Raw genomic sequence first — 13,301 nt, 5'->3', positions numbered from 1 at the left:
ATATTTTGCTTACTGATGAGGGGGAGCCAGAAAGCTTTTAGGAAGTAGAGTTTAATAAGGACAAGTAGAGTTGGATGAAGGCTATGCAAGAAGAGATGAATTCTTTGCATAAAAATAAGACTTATGAGTTGGTTGAACTTCCTAAAGGTAAGAAGGCATTAAGAAACAAATGGGTGTTCAAGCTAAAGATAGATAGTGAAAAGTTAGTGAAGTACAAAGCTTGATTGGTGGTTAAGGGTTTTAGTCAGAAACATGGGGTTGATTTTGATGAAATATTCTCTCCAGTAGTCAAGATTAGTTCCATTCGAGTAGTTCTAGAATTAGTAGCTAGCTTGGATCTTGAGATTGAGCAATTAGATGTGAAGATTGCTTTTCTCCATGGTGATTTGGAGGAAGAGATCTACATGGTACAGCTAGAAGGATTTAAAGTGAAAGGAAAAAAACACATGGTGTGCAGATTGAAGAAAAGTTTGTATGGTTTGAAGCAAGCTCCAAGACAGTGGTACAAGAAGTTTGACTCATTCATGGTGGGTCACGAGTACACAAAGACAAATGCAGATCACTGTGTGTATGTTACAAAATTTCCTGATGGTGAATTTATTATTCTTCTGTTATATGTAGATGATATGTTGATTGTAAGGCAAGATGCTAGTATGATTGGTGATTTGAAGAAGGATTTGTTTAAGGCCTTTGACATGAAAGACTTAGGTCCAGCACGACAAATTCTAGGCATGGAAATTACTCGTGATAGGAAAGCCAAGAAGCTATGGTTGTCACAAGAAAAATATGTTGAGAGGATACTTGAAAGGTTCAATATGAAGCATGTCAAACCAATCGGTACACCTCTTGGTGGTCATTTCAACCTAAGCAAGAAATCTTGTCCGTCATCCATGAAAGAGAAAGAGAACATGGCATCAGTTCCTTATTCCTCTGCAGTCAGGAGTTTGATGTATGCTATGGTTTGTACATGACCAGATATTACTTATTCAGTTGGTGTTGTCAGCAAGTTAATGGTTAATCCTGGTAAAGATCGCTAGGAGCCTAGGAAGCAGTGAAGTGGATCTTCAGATATTTGAGAGGTAGCTATTAGTCTTGCTTGAGTTTTGGTAGCTTTAAACCAGATTTGGAGGGTTATACAGATGCAAATATGACTGGTGACCTTGATGGTAGAAAATCTACTTCTGGGTATTTATTTACTTTTGCAAGGGGACCTATTTCATAGCAGTCAAAATTGCCGGAGTGTGTTACCTTATCTATAACTGAGGCTGAGTATATTGTAGTGAATGAAGCAAGTAAAGAAATGCTTTGGATAAAACGATTCCTCCAAGAATTGGGTTTGATGCAAGACAAGTATGTAGTTCATTGTGATAGTCAAAGTGCAATAGACTTGAGCAAGAATGCTATGTTCCATTCTCGATCGAAGCACATTGAAGTGAGATACCATTGGATAAGACTAGTTGTTGAAAAACGATTGATGCAACTGAGAAATATTCACACTGAGAAGAATCCAACAGACATGTTGACTAAGGTTGTGACAAAAGAGAAGCTTGAGCTTTGTGTCGGAATGACTAGCATGAATTCTAATTGAAGAGTTAGGATGAAGACCTCTTTCCACGATGAGCTAGAGGTGGAGATTGTTGGGGTGAACGGCTGCACCTATAAGTCCAGCCCACATGGAATCCTATTTCATATAGAAATAGGTGTACTAATTGCATAAGAAGTCAAAGACTTCTATTCCTAATTATATTAGGAATATCAGGTGGCAGAAGCTCTTATATAAAGCTTGGTGCATGTGGTTTCATGATAGAGAGAGATTCAGAGAGAGACTGAAGACTAAAACACAGATTTGAAGCCAATTGAAGGAAAAAGAATAGTGCTTTGTGCGGCACTGAGGGAAAAAAGAAAAGGCTATTTTTCTTTTGCTCAAGACACACAAGGAAAATAAATTGGGGGGTTTTCTCTAGGATGATTATTTTGGTGCTATAACCATAGAGAGTTGAAGTATTTAGAGTGGAAGATCTTGCTACCAGGTTTTGTGGTGAGGTTGTATTTGTTCCTAGAGGTATTATTGTATTTTCTCAATTTTATTGTGAACTCAGGTTTTAGGTATAACTTGAGGGTTGTAATCTCTATTTTATTATAGTGGATTGATCAAATTTGCCCGAGGTTTTTCCCTCTACACTCGAGGGTTTTCCACGTAATTTCTTGATGTTCTTATTGGTTGATTTTTTTATCACTTTCATAGATTTCTATTTTCTTTATTGCTTGGGTTATATTTAATTTAATTCACACATAGACAGGGATTTATCCCTACAGTTTCTTGTCGGTGGTACGATGAAGCCATGTTGCAGCCCATAACAATTCATCCTGTTAAAACAGGTATGCATAATTTAGTTCATATACAAAAAAAAAATTCATCTCCCTTAAACTTTTGGGAATCAAATAGTGAATTGAAGTTCCAATTAAATAGATTTCTCAAAAAAAAAAAAAAAAAGTTCCAATTAATTACATTCTAATTATAAGAAACCATTCTACAACTAAAGAATTCTCCTGTACCTCAAATCCACTACTACTATAGAATTCTCTTGCTACAACAATGCTCCATTGGTACAATCCTGGGTGATTGCGTGCAAAGTCAAAGAACTGCAGCCATGTATGTGCTATATGTGTTAGCATGTATGTGACATTGTTTGTTTGTTTGTTTGTGTTTTTTTTTTTTTTTTTTTTTTGGTTGGTTAAGTAATAATATTTGATTATTTTTGTAATAGTAAAATAATAGTCAGAAAATTGTGAATTTAATAATTTCTCCTTTAACTGAACACCCCCTTACTCATATGCAGTGGCGACGGCACGTTTAGGCCAAGGTGTTCTCAGGAACACCCTGACCTAAAAAAAAAAATTTATATAATAATTAAAAAAAAATTTATTTGTTTACCCTTAAAAAAAATTAGGAACACCCTAAATCAAAATTAGGAACACCCTGCTTTCAAAAAAAATTAGGAACACCCTCAAATAAAAATAAAAATAAAAATTTATTTGTTCTACTTTCAAGCAAAAAGAAAAGAAAAAAAAAAAGCCCCAAAAAATTTGTAAAAGAGCAAGCCTACCAAGGAAAAAAAAAAAGCCAACATCAATCCTAAACAACAGATTACAAACCCAATCTAAAGAAAAAAAACAAGGTAAAGCAAACCCAACATGGTAGCAAACCCACGAATTCTCAAAAATTTTATAAAAAATAAAAAACCAAAACTCAATATACGCTATTACAACCTAACCTAAAGAAACCAGAGCAACAAATTTATCAAGTAAAGCAAAACCAGAACAAAGCACATCAACAACAACAACCAACAGACGGTGCCTCCGCTTCAAGCAATGCTACAACAGAGCACATTGGTCATCACATCGTGATTGTCTTCGTCTCAGTTTAAAACATCGAAGAAAAAAAATATATAGTGGCAGCAAAAAAAATTGGGAAAAGAAAAATAAGAAGAACAAGATGAGAGACTGAGAAAGAGAGAATGCACTACTATGATGGTGTCCAGCCGTTTGAAACTTTGAAAAGAATATTGACAAGTGTGAGAGACAATTGAAATAAATTGGATAGGTGAGAAAGAGTGGTTCACGTGGGTGGGTTTGGGAAATGGGAAAATGAATTTCAAGAAGGTTCTATGATTTTAATTACTCAAAATGTTGGCTTTATGTACAAAAATGCCATTAATGATTTTATAATTTTATTTATAAAAATAACCATATGCTGATATGCTTACTTTTTCTAAGAGTTGAAAAAAAAACTAATATATTGAATTTTTTATATTTTATATATATGAATAATATATATATATATATATATATTTATTTATTTATTTATTTGCGGTAACTTCAAAATGATACACTGAAATAGTCCAGTACCAATTTGGTACCAAAATATTTTATTCCAATTAACAAACCGAAACGAGTTTCAAAACGGTATTCATAACATTGCCTTAAGGTATTTCATCTTTTTCTCTCTTTAGTCTCTTACATATACGGGTTAATGGATTAATGGGTATGAGTTTCTCTCTTAGACTCTCTGTCTCTCTCTCTTTATCTGAAGACTGAAAGCAAATGAGAGTCTCTCTCTTTGAGACTTTATCTGATTGCTTAGCTTTATCTTATCACTTTATTAATATTTGCCCATGTTTTTTACTTTATCCGTTGGTGTTGGTGTTAGTGAGATACAATTAATTGTCTTTTAGTGTATTGTGATTTGTGATTGTGAATTTTTTTGATTGACTCTTGTGATTGGGGGCCATGGGGCTTGTCTGAAGTGGCGGGATGAATGGGGACATGGGGCCGAGGTGGGATATTTGAATTGGGGGAAGTAAATGCACGTGGGGTGCGTGCTAGTACAACTAATAAACAATAATTTAATTAACCATTAATTAATTGGGGGAAGCAACTAATAAACAATAATTAATAATTTAACTAACCAACACATTATAAAAGACAAATAAATTAAATTATGTTAGGCTAAACAACAATTAATAATTTTATAATTAATGAAACAACAATATAACAAATTATAGTTTATAAAAGACAAGCAAATTAATGAAACAACTGAACAACAATAATTAATAATTTTATTAATATTTCAAATGAATTTATAGTTTATTGTTTATTCTTTTACTAGAATTATGGACAAATATATGATAAGAAAACAACGTAAAAGACAATTGTAAACTTTATGTATTTACGTGTTTTTTTATTGTTGTTGTTATCAATATACAAAATTTTCTTTTTATTAAATTGTGTAATTTATACTTGTTGGGGAACACTCTGAAAAAAATTTCTGGAGTCGTCACTGCTCATATGTAAGTTTAAATCTTTAATAAGTTGGATTCAACATACAAGAGTTTTTATTTTTAAAATGTAAATTAATATTCTAACATTCGTCCTCACATGTAACATTAAAATTTTACCTAAAAGAAAATATTCTAAGACATATTAAATTATCAATTATTTTAAGAATTTAAATGGTTACACACACAAAAAAAAAAAAAGGTAAATACAAGATTTTTTATTTTTAAAATGTAAGTTAATATTCTAACATTCATCCTTACATGTAACTTTGAAATTTTACCTAAAAGTAGATATTCTAAGACATGTTAAATTATCTATTATTCTAAGAATTTAAATAGTTAAAAAAAATGAGGTGAATATAATCACTTAATTATAACGATCCATAACAGTGATAAATAGTGATTACAATGGTGGAGAGAGGAAATAAACCTATTTTGCATGGTCTAATAGTTGGATGCGTATTTGTCGTTTGTTGGCTTGAAAACAATAGAAGCTACAGCAAAAGCAGCAGAAGTTTCAGCAGCAAGATCAGATCTTGGATGTTCATCATCAATCTTATAAGTTGGCTCTGGCGTGGTCATGTCTTCCGGTCACTGCCAACAAGCATGATCAGAATCACCATCACCAATTTGACCATATAGAACGTTTGGCTCAGGTTGCGCTTTGATCAAGTAATATGTGCCCCACTTGATGGCTTCCAGTGCATTTGAAAGCTCATTCTTGGCCTCCAGTTGAGCTTGGAACTCTAATGTGCTCCATGAAAGCATTTTATTGTGAATGCAAATGGGAAATAAAACTTTACGTCATCCCCGGCATCGTAATATCTATTAAACTGTGTACATGACTGCCTAAGCTACAAGTAGTCCAAGTAGTTTACGAGATAGTTTAGACTAGCTTAAGCTACATATAGTCTATATATAACATTTGGTTAATTTTCTATTTGGACATTTGTCACATCTTTATTGGGTAGATCAGAAGTTAGTTAAAGTAGTTTATTTTTTCCCACCTCTGATCCTACTATATAAAGGGTAGAGCATCAGATATTTATATATTGAAGCATATACAATTCTCTCATCTCTCTCATGGTTTGATTGTTGTCCACCATTGATGAAGATTGTATGATAGCTTGCATTCTAACATGGTATCAAAGCTGAACTAGTTCAGAGTCTTCATTCTTGGTACACTCTATAATTGCTAGTTCAATTCTTTGTCTTCTTTGTGCATTGTTCCAAATCAAGTAGAATTTTTCTTTGCATTTTCTCTTGATTCATGCACAATTTTCTTTCTCCTCTATTTTGATTTTCTTTGCAATTCTTAGCAAATTAAGGGTCCATTTGGATATAGTTGAAAACTGAAAATACTGTAACAAAATAATTTTTAAATGTGTGAATAGTATCGTGGGACCCATTTTTAATGAAAAAGTTGCTGAAAAGTGAGGTTTGGTCCCGTGAACAATGCATAGATCCACTGGTATGCACTGTTCACATGGAAAAGTCAACAATCATGGCTCTTAAAAAAAAGAAAAGAAAAAGGAAGGCTGAAACACAAATGCAAAATGAGCTGCATTTTAGCTATCCTAAATTCAGAACTTAGGGTTTCAGTGCAATTTTCTTTCTCTTCTGTTTTGATTTTCTTTGTAATTCTTAGCAAATTAAATTCAGAACTTAGGGTTTCAGTAATTGATTTTCACTTGGATCTTGATTTGATCATTGCAAATTCAATTCTCAATTCTTGTAATAGAACCTTAGGGTTTCTATGATTGAATTCATCATCTAAATCTTCAATTCATCAAAGATTTCGATATAATTATTGGATTCTGGTTCAATTCTCGTTCTGAGAATCTTGAAGCTTCCGTTGTTGTTCTTGTTGAATTCTGGTTTAGAATTCATCATTATTAGCTGTGGAGTATCAGTTCTTGATCTTGTTTGTAGTTCATCAATTCATCAATTCTTGATCTCTGATTTGAAGAAATGAGTGATAGCACTTCAAGTACCTCGGTTCCAACCATTTAGCCATGGGAAAATTCCTCTAGCCCATATTTTTTGTCTAACAGTGACAATCCTAGTGTGTCATTAGTTGTAATACATCTCGCTAAAGAAAACTACAACACCTAGAGTAGGGCTGTTCTCATAGCTTTGGATGCTAAATCTAAAATAGGTTTCATTGATGGGTCCTTGTTGAAGCCTCAATCTGTGGATCATCCTTTCTACACTGCTTGGTGTAAATGCAACAACACTGTTCTAGCCTGGTTGTTCAATTCTGTCTTTAAGGATCTTCAACCAAGTGTGGTTTATTTCAAGACAGCTAGGGAGGTTTGGTTGGACTTACAACACAGATTTTCTCAAGGCAATGGACCACGCATTTTTTAGTTATGACAAGAAATTTGCTCTTTTGCATAAGAGGATTTGAGCATCAGTAGCTATTACACCAAGTTTAAGTAACTGTGGCAAGAACTTTCAGATTATAGAACCTGTTCTTATGGTCATCAGGCAGAAGATTGTGTTATGTCTTTTCTGATAGGCCTCAATGAAACTTATATCACAGTTAGAGGGCAGATTCTACTGATGGATCCCATTCCTTCCATGGGCAAGGTATGTTCTCTCTTGATTCAAGATGAGAATGAAAGAAAGGTTGGCAAGAAGAATACCATTGAGTTTTCTGCTCTAGCAGTCAAGGCTAATTGTTCTAACAAGTCATTCAACAAAGCTAAGTCTGGCAGACCACAATGCACTCATTGTGGTGTTTTGGGCCATGTTGTTGACAAGTGCTACAAGCTTTACGGGTACCCCCCTTGGTTATAAGTTCAAGAACAAGGGTTCACAAGCTACTTCTTTTGCTAATAATGTTGTAGCAACTGATGCTTCTCTTGATGAAAGTGTCAACTTGACCCGTTCAGAGTATCAACAATTACTTAGCTTGCTAAATTCCCACAGTCACTTTGGTACACAAGCACCACCAAGAGGAGATTCTGACACACACCAAGTCGCCAATATTATCACTCAACCTACCATTGCTCTTTAGGGACATGAGGTTTCAGGTATTTGGTCAGCCCCATCCTTAGACTATTATGTTTTCTCTTTTAGTGCAGTCACAACTCAAATTAGTTCTAGTGATTGGATTTTGGATAGTGGTGCTACAAACCATATGATTCATTCCATACATTTTTTTCTTCTATAACCTCCATAGTTCAAATCTCTATTAGGTTGCCTAATGGTGACATGGCTAAGGTTTCACATATTGGGACTATCCAAGTTTCTCCTACTTTGCTGTTAGAAAATGTGCTTTGCATTCCTACCTTCTCTTTCAATTTAATCTCCATTAGTAAAATGACTCAATCCTCTTCTTGTTGTTGCATCTTCCTCTCACAATTTTGTCTCATTCAGGACTTACTGCTCTTGAAAATGATTGGGTTGGGTAAGAAGCAAGGTGGACTCTACACATTGCAAAGCCAATCTACTACTTCACTACCTGCATTCGTTTCTGATGTACTTGCTAAACTATCTAGGTTTTCTTCTTTCTGTTTCAATTCTTGTACATCTAATGTTGACAAGACTAGCCTATGGCACTATTGATTAGGTCACCTTTCCCCACAAAGATTTGTCTTGTTGCAATCACTTGTACCAAATGTCATTACTTGCAATATTAATAAAACATTTGATTGTTCTGTTTGTCCTCTAGCCAAGCAGAAAAGGTTGCCTTTATTTCTTCTTCTTCTTCTTGTTTTGATTTGATTCATGCTGACATTTGGGGACCTTATTCAACTCCTTCTTTAAATGGATCTAAGTATTTCCTAACTTTAGTGGATGATCATTGTAGGTGTACTTGGGTCTACTTAATGAAACACAAGTCTGAGACTTCATGCTTAATCCAATCCTTTTATAATATGATTTTTACACGATTTCAGGTTCCTATTAAGATCCTTAGATCTAATAATGGACCTGAATTTGCTTTAAACTCCTTTTATGCTTCCAAAGGAACTATACATCAACTTAGTTGTGTGGAAACACCATAACAAAACTCAGTGGTTGAAAGAAAGCATCAGCATCTTCTTGCTGTTACTATAGCTTTGAGATTTCAAGCTAATCTTCCTTTGAAGTTTTAGGGTGATTGTGTTCTCACTGCAATTTACTTGATTAATAGAATTCCTAGTCCCCTTTTGCATGATCTCACTCCTTTCCAAATGTTGCTAGGTAAGCCTCCTTCTTCTGTTCATCTTAGATCTTTTGGTTGCCTTTGTTATTCTTCTACCTTGGCTAGAGATAGGTCCAAATTTGATCCCAGGGCCAAGGCTTGTATTTTTCTTGGTTATCCTTTTGGTACTAAAGGTTACGAGCTTTATGATTTGGCTTCTAGGACATGTTTTGTCTCCAGGGATGTTGTCTTCAAAGAGTCTTGTTTTCCTTTTAAACGTTGGACTTCTAATCCACTCCTATTCCTTCTTTCTCATCTTTTGATTCAGTGTTCCCACCTCAATCTGTTCTATCTGAATCAAGTTCATCACCTATTTCTACAGACCCTTTTACCCTTCCTGTTTTTGCAGAATTCACTCCTACTTTTACCACAGATATTGCAACTCCTCCTGATGAATTTCTAGACCTTGTGTCTCATCCTTTTACCTTAGAGCAATCTCATTCTGCTCTTGATTTGCCTGTGCTTCCCAATTCTTTATATATATATATATATATATATATATATTGAAGCATATACAATTCTCTCATCTCTCTCATGGTTTGATTGCTGTCCACCATTGATGAAGATTGTATGATAGCTTGCATTCTAACAATATCCTCCCACAAGATCAACCTATACATTGTGTAAAAAAAAATATAGAACCGTGCACGTACTCAATTAAAACATAGAACATTCACTTAATTTTAAATAATATATATATATATATATATTGTAAGCAAAAGGAAATGAAATTAAGAAAATTTTTAGAATTTTATGTATATCGTTAATTTTTAGTATTTTGGTTTGTCAATATTTTCATTGTGGGCCAACCAAAATTTTTTTTTTATAAAAATATATTAGATTTACAAATTATGTTAGATATAAAAGATAAGAAAAAGAATCTTTATTATTATTCTACATTACTCCTTCACATATGAAAGTTCTACCACTTATACTAAAAACTTTTGTTAGGAATAATGAAATTAATTATTTAATTGAAAAAAATAAGGAAAAATTGCAGAGAAAATGTTTTGTCATTATAAGGTATTCATAGAATTGGTGAAAACAAAATTTGATGACATTGAAATGAATATACTCTATTTTCAAAGCAAATGAAGCATAGTTATCATTGTAAAGACTCAAAGATACAAGAGGTAATTATTTCTCTATATTGAAAATATATATGAGATACAACCAGAATATATATACTACAATGCATATACAAGGAATATACATATATTAAGGAATATATTAGTACAGGAAAGGCAGTGACAAATTAGTGGAGTTTGTCTGCACGTGGGTCACGCTACTTTGATTGATTTCCTCTGTTTTAGCTTTCCATAACAGAGGAGCTTGTTGACTTAGTTTCTGCAATGATTGTTGGGATTATATTAGGAAATGAGCTAGCTGTCTTGCCCACAAGATCAGCACTGTCATGAATGGAAATACTTTCCTTAACAATCATAACCATACCATATTGGTTTTTGAATTATTAAGCCGATGAATCATATAAATTTAAAGTTTGTTATGAAAGAAATATAGGATTTGCACCAAAAAAAAAAAAAAATTTTTGAATAAACCAAGAAAAGCCGACAATTTCATTAGAAAAATATTGAATAGCACAGGTTTTTTTAAACCATTTTGCTTTATAATGTTAGTTGTTTTAATTAAATAATCTTATTTTCCTTCAATTTTGTTTTCTAATTTATGAGTTTTTAAGTCTTTTGCTTCTAAACCTAAAATAAGTAATTAAAAGATCAATTCAAGTGTATTCCTATTTTTAGTCCCTTTTTTTTTATATATGAAACATTAAATTCTATATTTGTATAATTTTTCTAAACAATAATATTCAATTGATTTCAACATTTGGTGTGTTTTTATATTTATGCTTATGTGGTTTCCAAACCTATGAGAGTTGAAGTCCTAGACAAAGGATTTGGGCCCTCAATTTATTTATTGGTGGGTTTCCTAACAATCCTACAAGAAAATGGCCTCAAACACAAGCTGGATAGTCCTTTTTCAATTATTTGTGTGTGTGTGTGTGTTTTTTTTTTTTTTTTTGGAACACCACCCCTTCCCCTCTTATTGTTATTCTCCCTTTCTCACCCTCTCTCTCTTTCTCTCTTCCCTTCTTTTCCTTAGTGTTTTCTCAACCCCCTTTCATTGTTTGCTCTCACTCCCTTTATATAGTCTCTCCTTAGTGGGGTTCAAATCATTTCTTTTTCACCAGTTTCCATGCAATCCCACTATTACTCAAAATCCCAAGAAACAATCATGCCTTCTGAGGATTCACTTGAAACTTGTTCTAAACGTCAAATAGTGTTCGGCAACGAACTCCCCAAAGGAATTGACAACTCTCGGTAACCAACTTGAATTGAATCATTTCATCATCACTTTCCCACCGCCTCATCAGTTGGTAGTGGACCAAACATTGTGGGCTTCTCCCGAACGATAATTTCTTGGTTTCAACATATGTGTCGTTAGGCTGGGCTCACTTCAACAGGGTTTGGGTGTACTTCTATCTTATGGGCTAGATTTGGCTACTCAGGTCGATCTTGGGCCTCAGTTGAGTGGGCTGGTACTGACTATTTGGGCCCAAGCCCCCCACAACTTAAATTGAATATAGTCTTCTTCTTTTTTAATATATAATTTATCTTTATTAATCCAACGATTGAATTAGTGAACTATCATACAACTCTTTTGACAGTTCAATGCACAGTTTAGTTCTGATAATTGTGAGATGAGAAGGATTATGAGCAAGAAGTGAAATGTACTAAAGTTATATTTTCTGCTTCTTTTTTTCTCTCTCACTACCTTATTGTTATGAAGAAGCATTGAGAAATTATTTTAGGTTTTTATTTTTCCCTTTTTTTTTTTATCACCTAAGTGTTTTTTTTTTTTTTTTTTTTTTTTTTTATTTGGATCACTTTAGTTTTTTTTATGATAGAATGCAAGCTTCATTGTTAAGTTATTACGATCATTTTTCAACATGGAACCTCTTTGTATATCACTAATAAGTATACCAGCTAGCCAAGGCAAACCTGCACATCTATGTTCTATTATTGTAATGAAAAAAAAAAAAAAAAACAACAGAAGAAGATAAAGATCGAAGAATAAAAGTAAACAATTTACATAGTGAGGGTTATAGTGAGAAGCATACATATTCCTGAAAAATGAAGTTGAGATTATCTTACTCCTGCATCGCTACCATCTTTAAGTGCAGAATCTCCACGCCATTGCAGTCTTTGGTTAGATGGCAATTTCCAGAACGTTGGCCCCTCATAATATAATAAAGACTTGGTCAGAGCTTCCCCATACTCTAATGAAGCAACTACATGAACTAATAAAAGATACACAGGCTAACCAAACCAATGATATTGCTAGAAGGTATTGCTCTTGTGTGAAAATAATTATATGAATATGAACAATGCCCAGAAGAGATAATAACATAGGCCTTTCATAAATCATAACTGGTATTTATAGAGAGTTCATATTATGGGGCAACGGGGCAACCCACAGTTTTTTTTTTTTTTTTGGGAATTAAGAACATTCCAATTAAGGCTATGTGGGGTAAGATAAAGTAAGATGTGTTTTTATGGAGCACATCTCATATGCAATCTTTGAATATACAATTCAATAAATGTGTAAGATGTGGCTCAGCTACAATAAAGCATGTCACCTAAACAATTTTAAATCCAACTCAGCAATTATATATATTAAATATTAAAGTAAAAGCCCAATCAAAAATCCAAATTAATTTTCCAAAAAAAAAAAAAAAAAAAAAAGGCAATCAAAACACTTGAATTTCATGCCAAGTATCCTTTCAAATTTTCAATTACACTCTAATCTGATATCAATTATATCTACATACAAATTAATGCCCAATGACTTGAAACCAATGTGGTCAATACCGTACCGATACCGGCCGTACCAACTAGTATATACCATATTAGTACATGTACCGATATTGAAACGTCAACGTTTCATACTGAGCGTACCGGCCATGTTCCAAGAGTACCGGCCGATTTGTAAGGGCAGAATGGTAACTTATTTGCATTAACTTATCAGTATTATTTGTTTTCTTAATATGTAATGAACAATTAAGTTTTTTTTTTTTTTTTTTGATACTAAAGTCTAAAACCATGAATAATTTATTCTGAATTGAGGTAATGTTTTATAGTAAACTTTTATATTTATTATAATATATATAATAGCGGTAAAACCGAAACGGTACACCAATATTGACCAACACCGAAGTATATCGTTTCACTGGTCAAACTAGTACAACCTTC

General features: G+C 33.2%; 1 pseudogene; it reads right to left on the bottom strand.

Annotated features, from left to right (window-relative positions):
• Nucleotides 1-2,310: 2,310 nt before the first annotated feature.
• On the bottom strand, nucleotides 2,311-12,957 carry LOC126722403 (endoglucanase 14-like; annotated as a pseudogene).
• Between the last annotated feature and the right edge of the window lie 344 nt (nucleotides 12,958-13,301).

Source organism: Quercus robur, chromosome 4 (assembly GCF_932294415.1).
Source record: "Quercus robur chromosome 4, dhQueRobu3.1, whole genome shotgun sequence".
Lineage (NCBI taxonomy): Eukaryota > Viridiplantae > Streptophyta > Magnoliopsida > Fagales > Fagaceae > Quercus > Quercus robur.
Note: the sequence above shows the minus strand (reverse complement) of the source record. Positions and strands in the feature narration are given on the sequence as shown.